The sequence below is a fragment of the Ursus maritimus genome, unplaced genomic scaffold, assembly GCF_017311325.1.
Source record: "Ursus maritimus isolate PB19 unplaced genomic scaffold, ASM1731132v1 scaffold_21, whole genome shotgun sequence".
Classification (NCBI taxonomy): domain Eukaryota; kingdom Metazoa; phylum Chordata; class Mammalia; order Carnivora; family Ursidae; genus Ursus; species Ursus maritimus.
This window is the reverse complement of record NW_024424564.1, coordinates 30,437,175-30,456,004: the sequence shown is the minus strand read 5'-3', so window position 1 is coordinate 30,456,004 and position 18,830 is coordinate 30,437,175. Positions and strand designations below refer to the sequence as shown.

Here is an 18,830-nt window from a genome sequence, read left to right as displayed (position 1 = left end):
CCCTCCTCTGCTTAAAGAAAGACACACAAAAAAGAACAAACAAAAAACCTCTGTTCATCTTTCATGGCTGAAATATTTTATTTAGAAAAATACTTGAAAGTACACCCATATTCATAGCAGCATTATTCATAATATTCAAATGGTGGAGGTAACCCAAGTGTCCATGAATAAATAGATGAGTAGGTAAAGCGATAGATACATATAATGGAATATTATTCAGCTTAATTTTTTTTAATTTTTAAAAAATTATTAACATATAATGTATTGTTTGTTTCAGGGGTACAGGTCTGTGATTCACCAGTCTTACACAATACACAGTGCTCACCACAACACATACCCTCCCCAGTGTCCATCACCCAGCCCCCCCATTCCTCCAAGCCCCTCCTCTCCAACAACCCTCAGTTTGTTTCCTGAGATTAAGAGTCTCTTATGGTTTGTCTCCCTCTCTGGTTTCATCTTGTTTCATTTTTTTCCTCTCTTCCCCTATGATCCTCAACCTTGTTTCTTAAGTTCCATTTATCAGTGAGATCATATGATAATTATCTTTCTCTGATTGACTTATTTCGCTTAGCGTAATACCTTCTAGTTCTATCCACGTCATTGCAAATGGCAAGGTTTCATTTTTGATGGCTGTGTAATATACCACATCTTCTTTATCCAATTATCTGTCGATGGACATCTGGGTTCTTTCTATAGTTTGGCTATTGTGGACATTGCTGCTATAAACATTGGGGTGCAGGTGCCTCTTCGGATCACTACATTTGTATCTTTGGGGTAAATACCCAGTAGCGCGATTGCTGGGTCATAGGGTAGCTCTATTTTCAACTTTTTGAGGAAACTCCATACTGTTTTCCAGAGTGGCTGCACCAGCTTGCATTCCCTATTATTCAGCTTTAAAAAAGAAGGAAATTCTGACACACTTTATAATATTGATAAACCTTGCGGCACCTGGGTGGCTCAGTTGGTTGAGCATCTGCCTCCTGGTTTCGGCTCAGGTCATGATCTCAGGGTTGTGAGATGGAGCCGCGTGTTGGGCTCTGTGCTCAGTGAAGAGTCTGCTGGAGATTCTCTCTCCCTTTCCCTCTACTCCTCTTATTATTTATTAAAAATAAATAAGTCTTAAAAAAAAGATGGCTGAAATTTGAAGATATTATGCTAAGTGAAATAAGCCAGTCATAAAAGGCCAAATATTGTATGATTTGACTCATATGAGGTACCTAGAGTCATCGGATTCATAGAGACAGAAAGTAGAATAGTGGTTGCCAGGGGCTGAGGGAGTGGGATTTAATGGGGACAGAGATTCAGTTTTTTGCAAGATGAAAAGCATTCTGGAAATGGATGGTGGTAATGGTTGCACAACAATGTGAACTTACTTAATGTCACTGAACTGTACACTAAAAAATGATTAAAATGGTGTTATATATATTTTACCACCATAAAAAATGCAAAAGAGAAATACCTGAAAGGCAGTATATAATATTGTTAGAAATCATTCGAAGTCCCCTCGGAGGGAGATTCCATCTCTCTCTCTCTCTACTCCCTCTAATCTTTTTCAGTCTCGTGCCTCCCCAGATAGATGCCTTCTAGCCTTTGGCCTGATGCCTTCCTCTGCTCCTCTCATTTTGTGGATGTGTTCTGTTTTCCCAGCAGTATCTCCACTTTCCCTCTAAGGAAAACCCCATCTTGCCTCCCTGGCTTCTCCGACCGAGCTACCTTCCGTCACCCCAGTGACCACAGTAGACCCCATGGTGTTTCCTCCCCTCCGGACAGATCCTGTACTCTGAGCCCCTGTCTCAGACTCCATTTCCAGCTTCTCCATCTATTTTCATCCCCCACTCAAGTTCAGAGTCTGTTTTCGGAGTTGTGACCTTATTTCCTGTCTGGTTTCTTCCTGGGCCTGGTGATTTGAATTTGGTATCTTGACCCCGTTCTGAATTATAACCAGGATTAACTCAGCTATTCTGCTTTGCAAGGAGAGCCGAGTCTTCAGTTCCTGCCAGGGAACTGTGATATGATTCCATTTCATGGTTTATCAAATTGGGACTTGCTTGTTATCATGAAATCACTTAAAGCCTTTAGGGTGACCTACTTAAATGCCAATAAATATTTCTCTATTTGCATGTATATGCATAGAAAATGGCCCAAACTGATAACAGAAGTTACCAAGGAGAAAGACATTCATTGGGGTTCGTGACAAGGGCTGAGGGAGCAGAGAGGGAAAAATTTACTTTTCAATTCTCACCTTCTTTTTTTTTTTTTAAGATTTTATTTATTTATTTGACAGAGATAGAGACAGCCAGCGAGAGAGGGAACACAGCAGGGGGAGTGGGAGAGGAAGAAGCAGGCTCATAGCAGAGGAGCCTGATGTGGGGCTTGATCCCATAACGCCGGGATCACGCCCTGAGCCGAAGGCAGACGCTTAATGACTGAGCTACCCAGGCACCCCACAATTCTTACCTTCTTGAATTTTTATTTTATTTTATTTTTTTAAAAGTAGGCTTCATGCCCAAGGTGGAGCCCAATGCTGGGCTTTAACTCATGACTCTGAGATCAAGACCTGAGCTGAGATGAAGAGTCAGATACTTAGCCAACTGAGCCACCCAGGTGCCCCTCACCTTCTAGAATCTTTTATAGTAAACATGTATCATTTTTAAAAGAAGAATAAATATTTGCGATGAAACACTGTGTTCTAACTGGTATAATAATCTCAGTATTTGATCCTGAGATTCTCTCTTCCAGAGGCAGCTGGAAGATAGAAGTGCTGCTGAGTATAACTTCAGCTTCAAAGGAGAAATCATTATAAGGAGATGCAATTTCAAATCCAGTAGGAGAGTGGCAAGGGCAAGGTATGGCTATGGACCCTTTTCCTAGATTGAAAAGGACATTTGTGAAGGAGTCACTGTGTGGATGTAGACATGAATTATGGGGCTGTCATTTTTGTCTGGCAGCTGTTTCTGACTGAAAGCAATTTAGGGGAGAGCCAAGTGGAATGGAGCCCTACCCTTTTAATTAGACCCAGGAGCCAGGTAAGGTAAATATTTGTGGCTGAAACTGCATGAATCCATGGAAGTTGGGATTTCAGCCTAGAAGCATTGCGCTGCCAAGTTGCTCTGAGACCCAGAAAGCTAGAGCTATGTGCTGCCTCAGAAAGTGCTTCTGGGTTTAAGAGAAGGAAGAATAACAAACAGAGTGGTGGTATTAAGGTCCATGTGTTCATGAGGATGATGAGGGTAATCTATGCCTTATGCTAAGTGACAAATTGTACCTATTTTAATTTTATCTCAATATTGATTTCCATTTTTAAAAAAATCAGTACTCCTGATGTAGACATGTTAGTTTACTGCATTTATTAACTCATTCTCTGGTTTCCAGTGATATTAAATACAAATCAGATCTTGCATGGCCCTACTTAAAACTTTTCAATACGTTTCCATTTCTCTTAGGAGAAAATCCTTAGTTCTATAGCTGCATATGCAAGGTTACTGAAAAATGTATCATCCAACCTGGGATGGCTTTTAATATTTATGTAAGTGGGGAAACAGGTGTAATGGGGATTCTCTTAGAAAAATCAAGATGTATCCATGAAGTTCTGTTGGATGTAGCTCTTAGCCTCACCTTTCACTGTCCCCATCTGCTCACTTGGCACCAGGTATGTTGGCCTCCCTTCTGTTGCTTCAGGAAGTTATCTCAGGGTCTTTACTGTCCCCTGGATCATGCTCACATCTGCTTTATTTCTCTTTGGGGTCTTAGATTTCAGCTTCTTGGAGAAGCCTTCCCTGACCATCCAGTATGAAGTGGTCTCCCCAGTTATTCTGTATTTCATCTATCTGCACATTTCCATCCTCATACTTAATGAATAATGACAAACAAAATCCTGATCTCTAAGGATCTTGTTTATATATTTGTTTATTATCTGTATCAGCTACCAGAATGAGGCCAGGGACTTGCCTGTCTTCACTGGCCTCGCACATGGTATGGGCTCAATAAACATATGGCAAATGAATGAATGATCAGGTGGAAGGTCTTTAGGTTGAACTGAGCAACCCAGGGATGCCCACTGCCTTGATTCTCATCATATGAATAAGGTCCATCTTCAGCAGAAGGGAATGAACTGAAACAGAGAAAAGCAAAGGGGAGAGAAAGAGAGAAGGGGGTGGGCTGATGCTGGATGAGTCTTTGGTTGCAACCCCTGTGGGTATACAATTTATCCTTTACTTCTTCCTTAATGGGGTGAGATTCAAACATGCTGTTAATAAGCTTTCCTCCCCTTGCTTAACCTTATATAACTTAGAATTGGGAGTGGGACTCCATTTTTGCAACCAAAGACTTCTAGCAAAACATAACCTATTTCCTTTGGTATATATATTTCCTTTTTTTTTTTTTAAGGAAAACATTGTGGCAGAATATCTTAACTATGCCCTATTATCTATGTTTACCTTCTTCCTTGGGAAGTTAAGGGAGTATGTATTGGTTTCCTATTGCTGCTGTTAACAAATTGCCATAAAATTAGGAGCTTAAAGCAACACATTTCTTATCTCACAGTTCTGGAGGTCAGAAGTCTAAAATGGGTTGACAGGGCTGTGTCCCTTCTGGAGGCTCTAGGAAGGACTGTTTCTTTGCCTTTTCCAGCTTGTAAAGGCTACATGCATTTCTTGGCTCAGGGGCTCAGGCCTCTTTCTCACATCACTCTGACCCCTGCTTCCATTGTCACATCTCCTTCACTGATTCTCACCCATTTGCTGCCCTTGTGATTACATTGGGCCCACCTGGATAATCTAGGATAAACTCCCCATCTCAGGATCTTTAACTTAGTTGTATTTTCGAAGTCCCCTTTTCCAGGTAAGATAACATATTTATGAGTTTCAGGGGTTGGGACACGGGCATCTTTAGCAGACCATTGTTCTGTCTACCATGAGAGGCATGCCCTTTTTTGCCTGTTCCGTCTTTTGATGGCTGGGATGCAGGTATAACAGATGGAGTTCAAGCAACCACCTTGAGCCAACAGTTTGGAAGTCACTGGCTAAGGAAAGGAGAGTAGCAATGTAGAAGGCTCTGGGCCTCTGACAATTTTGTAAAGCTACCCTACCAGCTCTGGACTGCCAGTCTGCTGACCTCTTTTAGATAATTTTGAGTTTTCTAAACCAGACTCATGCAATTACATTCTTTACACTCTTTTACATTCTCCCTCTTCACTTGGTTTTATGTTCCACCTATTTTTCCATGCTCTTAAGCATTTTACAAAAACTTGAGTTTTGATGACAGTACAGTAGTCCAATTCTTATTTAAAGATCTTCCAACTATTTGGCCATTAGATTGTTTGCAACTTTCTTTTGCTATCACAAATTAAAAGTTCCAGTTTTTTAGTAGAGGATTCTAAGAGGAAATTCATGGCTTTATGTGGATGTCACATCATGGGACATGCTTGTGCCTGACCAGTAAAGATCTAAGTCAGGAATGAGCAGCTTACCCTGATTAAATGAATAGCATCTACAAGAAAATCTTTAACTTCACATCTCCTGAATTTAAAAATCTGAATACAGTAAAGTGACAGGAACGTCACAAATATAACATTTTAAAAATTACTAAGGAGACAATAACACTGTCCAGGCAATTAAAATGAACACTTTTACACACTTGAGTAAAACCTGATTTTATTAAATATTTTATGTTGAATTTTTTTGCAAAGAAGATTGTAGGGAGGAAAAATGAGCCCTTTGTACTCTAACTCCCCAGTGGACAATAATAAGTTATATTATTCTGTCAGCATCCCACAGAAATAGCACATTAGGCAATCTTTATTGCTCTATATTATTTCCCTGAATAGCAGTCATAAAAGAAGTTCAAAGGAACACAAGTATAGGTCAACGATAAGGACTCTTCTGTAATATGCAGTCACAGGGGTATGTGTAACTATAGTGAAGATCAAGTCCACAGTATATTTCTCTGTGGATGGCTTTCACTTGCCAGTAAAATTTAAGATGTTATTTATTTATCTATTTTTTAGCTCACCACTCTCAATTTCCCTACCCTTTATTTTTCTTCACTATAATCTTTACTACTTAATATTGTATATTTATTTGTTTACTGGTTTTGGTTACCTCACTAAAATGTGAAGTCTATAGGGCAGGGTCCTGTTTACCTTATTCACTGAAGGATCCACAGTGTCCAGTCACAGATGCCAGCGGCAAGATGAGGAGGGCCTGGAGGTGAGACCGAAGGGATGTGTGTTGACTGGAGCCTTGAGGAACTGCAAGGACTTTGTATCCTGAGGCAGGGAGGAGTCACAGAAGGCTGTTAAATTGGCAGTTGGGGGATGGTGAGTGAGATGATCTGATTTGGGTTTTAGATGATAACTCTGGGTGTGGTGTGGAGAAAGGGTTTGGGTGGGAGAAAGTCTGGAGTCAGGAAGACTAGTGAGGAAGTTATTGTGACCTGCCGGGTGCATAAAGATGAGAGCCCAAGCTAGAAAGTTGGTAATAATGAGAGCAATAATAATGGTTACTTTAGCGAGGTTATCTGCACAGTCACTAAAATCCATTTCCTAGACTACATTTCCCAGGCTCCTTTGCAGTTAGGAGTGGCCATGTGATATGTTGTAGCCAATAGAATGTGAGCAGAAATAATGAGGTGTAATTCCAAGTTTGACCCATAGAAATCTCCCATATGCACTCATCCCTGTTCGTTCCTTTATCTGGCTAATAGGGATGGAGAAGCTATGTATTGGAGATAACTGGGAATCCATTAATGTAGATCCTTGTAAAGCCTTGTAGAGAAAAGTTGCCCCATTTGACCAAGAGCACCCTGGAATGTTACCTAAATGAGGAAGAAATATCTATTGTGTTTGAACCATTGAGCAAAAACCATTTTAGCTCTATTTATTATAGCAGTTAATGTTACCCCAATAAATTTAAGCATGTGTTTTTGGCTAGGCACCATTCTTAATACTTTATGTACGATAAGTCATTTAATCTCCACGACAACCCATTGAATAACACATTGTTATTATTATCCCCAATTTACAGACGAAGAAACTGAGATACAGAGGGGATATGTAACCTACTAATGTTATAAAGCCGGGAAATGAGAAAGTCAAATTTGAGAGTTCTGGCTCCAACATTTTAAGCAATATCTGATTGTGGAAATGGATAAAGATTAATAGTTTTGTTGTTGTTGTTGTTGTTTTTAGAATTAATTTTTTAATTTTATTTTTTTTAAAGATTTTTAAAATTTATTTGACACAGAGGGAGAGAGAGAGAATGTGCACAAGCAGGGGGAGCAGGAGAGGAAGAAGCAGGCTCTCTGCTGAGCAGGGATCCCTACATGGGGCTTGAACCCAGGACTCTGGGATCATGACCTGAGCCGAAGGCAGACACTTAACTGACTGAGCCACTCAGGTGCCCCTTTACAATTTTGTTTTTAAGGTATAGATATCTTTTCTTTTCACTTAAACATTCTAAATAAAAACAGAACCTTAAAAATGGTTAATAGTCAAGTATGAACATTAATTAAAATTAAAATCACTAATTATGAAATAATATATATTTTTTAAATTTAAAAAGATAAACTTTCTTTTTGTTGGGTTTCCTGGAAACGGACTCTGAACCTGAGATTTCTATGGAGGAGGTTCTTTGGGAAGTGCTCTCTGGAAGTGAGGGAAGCAGGTCTGGGCAGAGTACAACAGAAGTTGTACTATAGTATCGTCACAACAGAAGACACAGCCTATTCCATGGGGAACTCTGGAGCTGGGACAACCCTTCAGAGTTATTTCTCCATCAAGGCAAGGGGTCTGGGCTTTTGTGTCCTGCTTCAATCAGTCATTGAATGTGGACTGCTGGCTGGGAGCGGACATAAGCTTGGGTGAGGCAACTCCTTTAGGCAGGGATTCAGCTGTGATCCAGTGCTCCCAGCAGCTGGAGGAATGGGCATCATGGTCTTGAAGGGGCAGGGAGAGGGGGAGAAATTGGATGGTGCACCGCAGTATTTGCTACAGAACAACTAAGAATAAATAAGTACTGTATTTGTAAATCTTAGTTGTTCCAGATTGCTTCACTGAGCTTCAGACTCATACATCAGCCCACTATTTCCTGATTGTGCCTGAAGCATGAGAGTGTGGTTGTAAGAGGACAAAAGATGAGACTTCAGAGATGAGTTGAACCATCTGGAAGCCTAAGTGGATGCCAAAGAACTTGGGTGAGAGGGAAGTCTTGTGGCAGCATGGAGATGGATTGGCACAGGGACCACTCTGGGGTGTACCATTCACAGCTCTTGTAACAGCTCATTGCTATAGGGACCAAAGCCTGAACGAGTATCAGTGGGATGGAGAAGGGTTGAATTTGCAGGACATTTTAAAGATAGCTTTGAATGGTTTTAATGGCTGAATGTGCAGATAAGGGAAGATTTGAGACAAACTTTATTGTTGTAGCTTGGGAGGCTATGTGATAGGTGATGCTTGAAGGGAGATTACAATCATGTTTACCCTGTGGGGGTCCATGTTCACCCCTTGAGGGTCCATATTCACCTTATGGGGTCCATATTCACCCTGGGGGGTCCGTATTCACCCTGTGGGGCCAGTGTGAAATCTTGACTATCTTTTTAATTGACAAAACAAAAATAATTTCTTCCTTTCTCTTTTCTTCCTACCTTTGATTTTTCTTTCATCTGAGTAAACTGTCTATTGCTTCATTTTGTCTCTTAAAATGAGTTGTTCTTTCCAACTATAATTGGTTTTTTTTTCATTAATTATTTTAACAAAAATGTCTTTCATTATGCCTTCTTCTTTTCAGTTACAAATCTAAGTGTACCTGAATGAAACATTCACTTAAACAAGACAACACAAAGTTTTAAAGCCCAGATAGGAAATCTATTTTTTCTTTATTTCTTCATTTTTTGGCAGTTCTCTCATGGCCCATAATGGAAGTTCTGATGATAGTTTTGGAATTGTAGGTGGGATAAGAGGTGACATGACGTGTGCTAGGTTTGGGGACAACGTTACCTTGTGACTGGTTGCTGTCATTGTGGATGGACAAGACTGTTTATTAAGGCTCGGTCTGAATAACCATATGAAACCCCTTGGTATACCCCCAGGAGTGTAACTTTTATGCAGCTCTAGTTGTTGTGTGATGCCCTTTTTATTTTCTGGAGCAACAGTAATTTTCTGACCTGATATATATAAGATTAGAATTTAGCCTTCTGCAGGCTGCATTTTTGCCAAGTAATTGGAAATGGTTTAACAGTAGAGAAATTTATTTTATTTTATTTTATTTTATTTTATTTTATTTTATTTTATTTTTAGAGATGAGGGGGGGAGCAGAGGTGGGGGGAGCAGAGGCAGAGGGAGGGGGAGAATCTTAAGCAGGCTCCACGTCCAGCGCAGAGCCCTATGGAGGGCTCAGTCTCACGACCCTGAGATCATGACCTGAGCTGAAATGAAGAGTCTGACGGTTAAACATTGAGCCACCCAGGCACGCCAGGAGAAATTTATTTTAAAAAGGAAAACAAGTTAGTAATTAAGTGAGATCAAATCAGTGTAGAAGACGTCTATGTTGTATATACTCTGGGCAGCCAGATGAAATCAATCATTCATTTAACATTAATGTGTAGTTCTCTGTGCCAGGTGCTATACTAGGTGTGCCAAGAATTCAAAGGTGGATGAAACAGATGAGGTCCCATCTCTCACAGAATGTACTTTCTAATCATGGGAACAGAAAATAAGAAAAAATAAGAAACCTTCCAAAGTTTGTGAGTGCTTAGAAGAAAAGAAAAGTTAGGATTCAATTTATTTATCCAGTCCATCCTTCCCATTTCAAGAGGCTGTGCTGGTGAGATAGTGGGTCTTTTAGGGACTTAGAAGAGGGATAATGTGAACCCAAACTTGCTCCTTGAATAGGCAAATTGACAGACTTGGGATTTGTTAGGGTAGGGAGGATGGGATTTTAAAACTTTGAGTATAAGTGTGACAGATAACAAATTAAACTTTTGCCTGGTACTGATAACAGACATTGTTCATGAAGACACTGCTTAATATTAACAGTTAACTAGTGAAAACTATCGTGGGTGCTCTTTTAGGCAAGTTCCACTTAAGTGATTAGTAGGAGAAACCAATGCTTTTGATTTTCGTGGTGAAGATGCGACTGGGAGGCCAAACCCCAGTCTGCCCTCACAGACCCCTCTCTTCCCCAAGAGCTGGGTTTCATGTGTTCTGGGACTCAGAATTGTTTGTCCCTGAACATATTTATGCCGGTTTTACTTGTCATTCAAATTATATAATTTGCTTCAATATTCCATTAACTAATGAAACATGAGTCCGAAGGAGATGGAGAGAGAGAGAATTATTAAAGTGAAATGTAATTTAAATGCAATGATGCTTTGAAAAGTCTCAGCAATGACAAATTAGTTAATGAGAAAAGATGGGGGAAAAATAAAATCTACAGTATTTTGCTCACGACTGTTTTTAAGTTCTCACCCACTACAAGGAAAGAAAAATTGGAAATGAAAAACAAGATCTTATGGGTGTGGTTTAGGTAAAAAAAAAATGTAGCTTTGGAACCTTTCCAGTGAACTCATAGTGAGGGAAAGGGCCAAGACCTTCCAACAGATCAGTGAATACATTTACATTTATTTAAGTTAAAATATAACGTTTACAACAGAAACATATCCTTCCGCCCCCAACATTTCTGATTAGCCCATTAATTAGCAATTCTCATTGTGTTGCATGCGGTTTTCACTGTATTGTTAAGCTGTGTGCTAAGTGCAGTGGAGACTCATGACCCCTCCATTCAAAGAACTCAGGAATATGGTCCTAACGTTATTAGGTAATTCACGTGTTTTCCAGTAATTCCTTAACCTGAGCCAAATCTCCTTTCCATCATTTACGCAGTAAGTGGAAGCAAAATATTTTCACTTTTCAGCAGCCCCTTCCTTTTGAGAATATTGAAGCTCTTTAAGGGACAAATTTCTAATTAAGCAATCGTGCTCATATCGCCCTAGGGAGGTGAACAGAGATATTTCCTATCTTCTCACGGAGGATGTTAGACCCATGCTAAGTAGCTAACAGATGTCTCTCCGAGAGATGGCACATCTCTCAGAAGCATTATATTTCCGCTAAGCTCCCTGCCACACTGTGTCCTCTTCTCTATTCTTAGTAATTCTCATATTTCCGCTAAGCTCCCTGCCACACTGTGTCCTCTTCTCTATTCTTAGTAATTCTCAGTATTCACAGTCCCAGAGAACTATGAGAGCATTGAAAGAGCACTTGTCTGTGGGCCAGGACACGTGGGCTCAGACCCTGGCTATGCCGCTAACTTGTGGGGCCTTGGACACTTCAGTCAGCCTTTCTGTGCCTCAGCTCCTGTATCTGTAAAATGAGACTGACAGTACTTGTCAAACCAGCTAGCCAGATTGGGGGAAAAAAAATGTTTGTCAAAACAAGTATGGACGCTGTAGCTACGGATAGGGAAATATTCCCCTTTCAAAATGTGGGCCCTCGTTTTGTTACAGTGTTTTTGAACATGTTAATTTATAGGTTCTGGTTTGCACATTCATTACTGAGACCAGAAATAGAAGTCCTTCCTCATATGTTGTCTCCATCTTGCCCACCTACTCACCTTTACCATCTTCCATTGATGGCCCCAGACTCTTAGTAAGAAATGTAAGGAAAGAGACAGACCATGGTCAGGATAATGATCTATTGTACTCTGAACTACAAGATACTGGTAAGTGACTGCCATTTTCTAACAGTTTTGAGTGACATTGTATCTCTTCACTCACTCACAGAAGCATTGCTGGTAATAGTTAAGAAAGAAAGAGAGAAAGAGAGAGTGAGAAAGAGAGAAAGAAAGGGAGAGAGAAAAGAAAGAGAGAGAGAGAGAGAAAGAAAGAAAGGGAGAGAAGAAAGAAAGAAAGAAAGAAAGAAAGAAAGAAAGAAAGAAAGAAAGAAAGAAAGAAAGAAAGAAAATTCCTAGCAGTAGGGGCTTGCTCAAGTAAATGATGGTATTTCTGTATGATGGAAGGCCATTAATAAAAAGATATTGTAGTTGAATTTGGCATAGAAAGATACTCATGATAAGTAAGTGAGAAGGCAACCCCAAATGAGTAATGTACAACAAAATCCCATCATTATTTTTTTAAAAGTGCATTTGAATAAAAATGTTTGGAATGATATACAGGGCTATCTCTGGGATGATGGGATTACAGAAATTTTCCTTCTTTATTCTTATCTGCATTTTCTAATTTTCTATGATGGACGTATGTTGCTATTGGCAAAAAAAAAAAAACAAAAACAAAAACAAAAAAACAAACAACCCTGATTTAAATTAAATAAAATCCCATTGATGCGAAATATAATTATGGGAATGAAGAACAGCATTTTGAAAAACATAAATGCCAAGTTTGAATAATGAATTAAAGATGAAAAAATTTCAAAAATAGGAAGGATAAATTTCATTCTTTTTTAGAAGTATGGAATCGCTTAATGGCAATGTTTAAAATAAATGAAGTATCAATTGCAAACCTGTTTCTTCTTACCCAAATTCTTTTTTTTATTAAGATTTTATTTATTTATTTGACAGAGATAGAGACAGCCAGCGAGAGAGGGAACACAAGCAGGGGGAGTGAGAGAGGAAGAAGCAGGCTCATAGCAGAGGAGCCTGATGTGGGGCTCGATCCCGTAATGCCTGGATCACGCCCTGAGCCGAAGTCAGACGCTTAACTGCTGTGCCACCCAGGCGCCCCCTTCTTACCCAAATTCTACCTTAAATTGTTTTTAAGATGGATTCACATTATGTTAAATAAGCATAACATTTAAAAATATCTAAATTAAACAATTATTGATAGTGACATGATGTAATTTTTTCCTTTTCTGCCAAAACATCACTTTATTTTTTCAAAGAATTGATTTATTTATTTGAGATAGAGTGAGAGAGAGAGAGCACAAGCAGGGGGTGACAGAGGCAGAGGGAGAGGGACAAGCAGACTCCCTGCTGAGCAGGGAGCCTGACATGGGCTCAATCCCAAAACCCCAGGACCATGACATGAGCAGAAGGCAGATGCTTAACCGGCTGAGCCACCCAGAAGCCCCCAAAACATCACTTTAAAACAAATCACTTTTTAAGACACAGGAGATAGTCTTTATCTTTCTTATCTTATTAAAAACGGTAGGTTACCAAGTACCTTCTATCTGCCTATGTGTCATATACTTGGAATGTTAAATTGATTGGTTAATTTATTTAATTTTAACTGCCTTAAGAGATAGGTATTACTGACCATTTTATAGTTGCTAAAAACTAAAACCCAGAAAGTTAAGTTTCTTACTCAACCATAGGTAGCAGAACCACATGCCTTTAAAAAATACTTAACAAATTATTTATTGACTCTACTCTGCTAGCCATTGTGTGCTGTGTGCTGGGAATATACCAATGAGCAAGACACTATGGTCCCATCCCTCAAAGAAGCTTATGTTCTAGTTGGATGACATGGACCAAATAATTATAAATGTAATGGATCTTACAAAAGGAGAAATACAGGATGTAGAAGAGGAGTTAATCTGGTCTGCAACATCTGTCCCCTATAGAAGATATTTACACCAAGATATGAAGCATGAGTAGGACTTAACTGGACAAAGAGTGGGCATGGGAAAGTATTCCTGGTAGAGGGAACTGTATGTGCTAAGTCACTGAGATGACATTTTGAGGCAACAAGCTGGCATAACCAATCATCCACAACACTGGCTTGAAATAATAAGCATTTATTTCTTTCACATGGGTCTGTGGATCAGCTGCAATTGCGCTGGGCTTGGCTGGACTCCAGGATTCAGGTCTCCCTCACATGTTGCTCCCCCTCTTTTGACCAAAATCTTCCTGAAACATGCTTTTTTCATAGTCTATGGCAGAAGCACACATGAACAAATTTAAGACCTCCTGTCACGTTCAGGAACATTTCATTGGCTTAAGCAAGCTGTATGGCCATGCACAAAATAAATGGGAGGGGGTAAATATTTTACCCCACAGTGGATAGCATTTCAGAGCCACATAACACTGAATGTGTGCATGAATAATTTCATACAGGAAGGGTGTGAAAAATTGTGAACAATGATTGAATCAACTACACCTGGATTTTTCAGGAGCCCATTGCCAGTATGGCAAAAGTATAATGAGGGAGCTGGAGAATGATACTACTGGTTGCTCTTCTCTTGTCATTGGCTGTGCTTGGGAACTTTTTATTGTAGAGAATATATATATATATATATATATATATATATAGAGAGAGAGAGAGAGAGAGAGAGAGAGATGTACACACATTACATACATATAGAGAGAGAGAAGGAGAGAAAGATATTATATATATAATACTATATATTATATATTTAGATTATATATATACATACATTACATACATATAGAGAGAGAGAGAAAGAAGAGAGAGATTATATAAGCTTATTTAAGCTTATTCCAGAAGATAATGAGTTATCCAACTTCTACCTGAACTTTATTTTCCAGGAGTCAACCAGCACTGAAGTATAACTGGTTATCCCACAGAGCTAATATAGTATTGATTGAATTAAATGTTCCCCCACTGGGTGTTATACGCAACTAATGAATCATCGAACTTTACATCAGAAACCAGGGATGTACTGTATGGTGACTAACATAATATAATAAAAAAACATTAAAATAAAAAAAAATTAAAAATAAAAAATAAAATGAATCATTAAAAAAAAAAGCAAAATAAATAAATAAATAAATGTTCCCCCTCTGTTATGTCCCAAGTATTGGGTCTCTGTGTGACAGTAGCACACTCAGGAGCTATGCCTCAGATGCAATGAAAACAACGTTTGAGCCTCTGAGCAAATGGCATTAAATTTGGTTGCTACTCATGCTCCTGGAATGGAGGTCAGCTATTTTATACACAGTGAATAAGACAAACCAGTCATAAAACGTGAGGAAACATCTAATTTAACCACTTTATCCCATGAAACACAATCTTCTACTTGTTCAGATCGTTTTGATAATGTTACAAGAATAGTTCGGTTTATTTTTACCCGATGCTGTACAGATACATTCACTTGCTTTACAAGTGCTTAGGTCTAATGCCTGAATGAACAGGTGTGGGGACAGGAGTTGGCCAGATAAACACTCATACAGTTCATGTGTTTTACAAGCATGGGCATTTTTTTAGACAGAATTCATTCGACACGGACTGCCGCTGCATTATTAGCTGTAGTGGTATGTTCTGCCACGGAAAACTGTATTAGTTTCAGTTGAGGTTATTTTATTTTCCCTCTTGCTGATGAGGAGACACTAAACAGAAATCACTGCCTTGATGAGGATCCTATTCTGGAGCCAACATTTTCCCTTCGTTTGTTAAAAGCTCAATTTTATAATCTTGAGGATTGAAAATAGAATCTACTATTCTTTCTGACAATACTTATTTCCCCTAAAAACAGAATTTTTGTTAGCTAGCTCACGGTAAATTTCACTATAAAGTAGGTGCTGTTTCAAGGAAACTCAGTGGTTCTAATAAATATGATGGATTTGGAGCAACTCCTTTTCCCTCATTTTGCTCCCAGTTATGTAAGCCTTCTGCTTGGCTACATTTCGTATTTCACTACTCAGTTTGCAAAGCGGTGTTTAAGAAAGACAATGACGGTTTTCTGGTTTCCTCTTCTTACATACTTTGATTCTTCTTCAGTGAGCCCCTTTTCATCCTTATGTGTGTTTTCTTGCTCTTTCAGCCTGGCGTCCCTTCAAAAGGCAGCATAACATGCACATTCCATACCAGCAGCGTTGAGAAATGACATTCTCTCACACATTCCCTAAGTAGAAATGCAAGGAATGGGGAAAAAAGTACCCTGATTGTCAGGAACAAATGCGGTCCCTTGTTACTTCCTGATGGTTAGTTTTGTAAAGGGGCTGTGGGAATCATTTGCTGGTGTGTCTGCTGAGATGTCATTCCATGCATTGAAGAGGCACTGATTTCCACAGGGGAATCGTGCGGCTTGATTACAGAGAGCTAGCAGAGCAGACTCGAGCTTAATTTATGAGTCCTGTTCGCAGGTCTGTCATTTTTGTACAACTAAGAGACTGATTTACTTAGTTTTGCCTTCCGAAAATGGAAATAGGCTTATTATTTTTGTGACAGCTTTTCAGTGTTTGAGTCCAACCAAGTGAAAGTTGTAGCTGCATAGCAATATTAGTAAAATCAACTTGACGAATACTTCTCTCCCATTCCACTCTGTCCCACAGCACTTACTTACCTAAACTGACCGAAGTAACTGACTGCTTTGCTCTCGTATTCTTTTTTTTTACTGATGATGGGATAAAATGAGTATAAAGGGTACATATGATCTTCATTTTTCTGAAATAATAAAGTATTAGAATTGGTAGAGTTGGTTAGTATACACGTTTCTAGTTAATGATGAACAATTCTTTTCTCAAATTTAGCAGCTTCAGCTGTTAGTCTGCATATTCGCAATCCTTTATTAAAAATTTCATTTCAGCTTGTATATGATACAGATTATAAAACACTCTAAAATCCTTTCTGGAATGAGGCCCAATGTAAACCTATAGGTAAATAATATAAAAGATTGATTAGTTTAACTGACTGGTTTGCCATTGTAGAGACTCAAATTCTTAATAGAATTACAGCCCCAATTGATAGGGACATACGGCTCTTAAACCTTGAAGAAGTTTAGAACTCTTAATAATCAGCTGGTACAGCTTTCTTTTAAAATGATAGGATTATATCAGATCATCTTTTTCAGGATGGTAAAAGATTTAAATATAAAAATTCACTTTGTGTGGGGCACTTGGGTGGCTCAGTCGGTTAAGCATCCAACTCTTGGTTTCAGCTCGTGGCACAGAGCTCTGGGTCATGGCATTGAGCTCTGTGGTGGGCTCCGTGCACAGCAGGGAGTCTTCTTGAAGATTTATCTCCCTCTCCCTCTGCTCCTCCTTCATCCCAAATAAATAAATAAATTTTAAAAAATTCACTTTGTCTATGACTGGGTTAAATCATTATAGTTTTAGACATTTTGACTAGATGTAAGGTAATCTGCTATAGTAGAAAACTTGAAGCTTCGGAGACCTGAATATGAATTCTGTTCCTTTCTGGTCATGTGATCCCCCCAAACCCAAAAATACTGACTCTTATCTGTAAAATGGGCCAACACTTGTTCTTCCTATCACATTGGGGTGTAACAAGCATGGACACTGTTGAAACCTGTAAAGAAGTACACATGTGATTTTAAAAGAAAATTTAGACATTTTCTGTTTTCACTGCTACTGTTTAACAACAGTTAGCTGTTAATTATTTTACACATTGGAGTTTCTGGCCAAAATAGGAGGAGAAGGAAAAAGGAAAAGGAGATCTAGAGATTGGACAAACACATTTAATCAATGAACGAAAATAAAAGATGATGGGGCGCCTGGGTGGCGCAGTCGTTAAGCATCTGCCTTCAGCTCAGGGTGTGATCCCAGCGTTCTGGGATGGAGCCCCACATCAGGCTCCTCCACTGGAAGTCTGCTTCTTCCTCTCCCACTCCCCCTGCTTGTGTTTCCTCTCTCTCTGGCTGTCTCTCTCTGTCAAATAAATAAATAAAATCTTTAAAAAAAAAAAAAAAGAAAAGATGAGCAAGGATGGTGACTACCTGATCAGTCTTAAAAAAATTTTAGTCTTTATCAACATTACCAAGGCCGTCTAGAAAATATAATAGAAAATAAAACACAACAAAAAAAGAAAAAGAAAAAAGAAAACACAATTCTTTAACTAGAAAGTTTGTAGGCAATGATCCAAAAATGACTTGTCTGAGGAAATTGAAAACTCAGTTACACATTTTAAAAGAAGAGCAGAATAAATGGAAAGATATGCCACATCTTTGATGTGTCAATATGTCAGTTTCCCTTACGATTAACCTATAAATTCAATGTCAGAATTATGGCCAGGATTTTCTGAGGACTTCCACATTCTTATTCTAAACTTTTACAAAGGAATAAAAGTTCATGATGCCTAAGTCCATTTTGAAAAGGAAGAGCAAAAAGAAGGGACTCACCCTCCCAGATAAAACCAGTGTGCAGCTGGTGCAGGAGCAGCCAGATGAATCTGTGGAAAAGAACAGGGAATCAGAAACGGACCCTGTTCCACATGGGAACCTGTTATAGAATAAACATGGCACCATAAATCAGCAGGGAAAAGATGGATCACCTAAAACACCAATTGGTAATGGGGAAATAGTTCATTATATGAAGAGAAAATAGATTGGCGCACTATCTCAAGCGTATACAAAGGAGAAATCCAGTGTGAAATTAAAATGATAAAGCTAAAAGAAGGTACTAGAGGTGTTAAAGATTCTCAAAATGCAAACCATCAGTAGAAAATTTAATAGATTTGACTACGTTTTATTTTATTTTTGATTTGACTACATTTTAAAAATTAACAATATCTAGGGGTGCCTGCCTGGCTCAGTCGGTAGAGCATGTGACTCTTGATCTCGGGGTTGTGAGTCTAAGCCCCAAATGGGGTGTAGAGATTACTTAAAAAATTAAAACTAAAATTTAAAAAAATTAAAAATATCTGTTAAAGGATAGACACAATAAGTAAAGTTAGCAGAAAGGTGACAGAATGAGAAAAGATTTATAATATCTAAAATTTACAAGAGGTTAATATCTAGACTATACCAAAAAGCCTCTGTCTTTCCCAGTTTTTCAGTGAGGATACTAATAATCGAAAGGGCTCAGCACAGATCCTGGCATACAGTTAATGCTTACTGTAGTTAAGCATTGTAAACTATTAGTAGTTTATCTGTTCTTATCCACTACAGAAAACACATTTTGTGTTAA

At 38.8% G+C, this 18,830-nt stretch overlaps 1 long non-coding RNA gene across 1 annotated transcript; it reads right to left on the bottom strand.

Annotated features, from left to right (window-relative positions):
* Positions 1 to 13,725: 13,725 nt before the first annotated feature.
* On the bottom strand, positions 13,726 to 17,481 carry LOC103660096. The gene is made up of 2 exons (XR_567698.2): positions 16,250 to 17,481; positions 13,726 to 13,876 (listed from the first exon to the last, which is right to left on the bottom strand). It is a non-coding gene; the product is annotated as an uncharacterized LOC103660096 (long non-coding RNA).
* Positions 17,482 to 18,830: the final 1,349 nt, after the last annotated feature.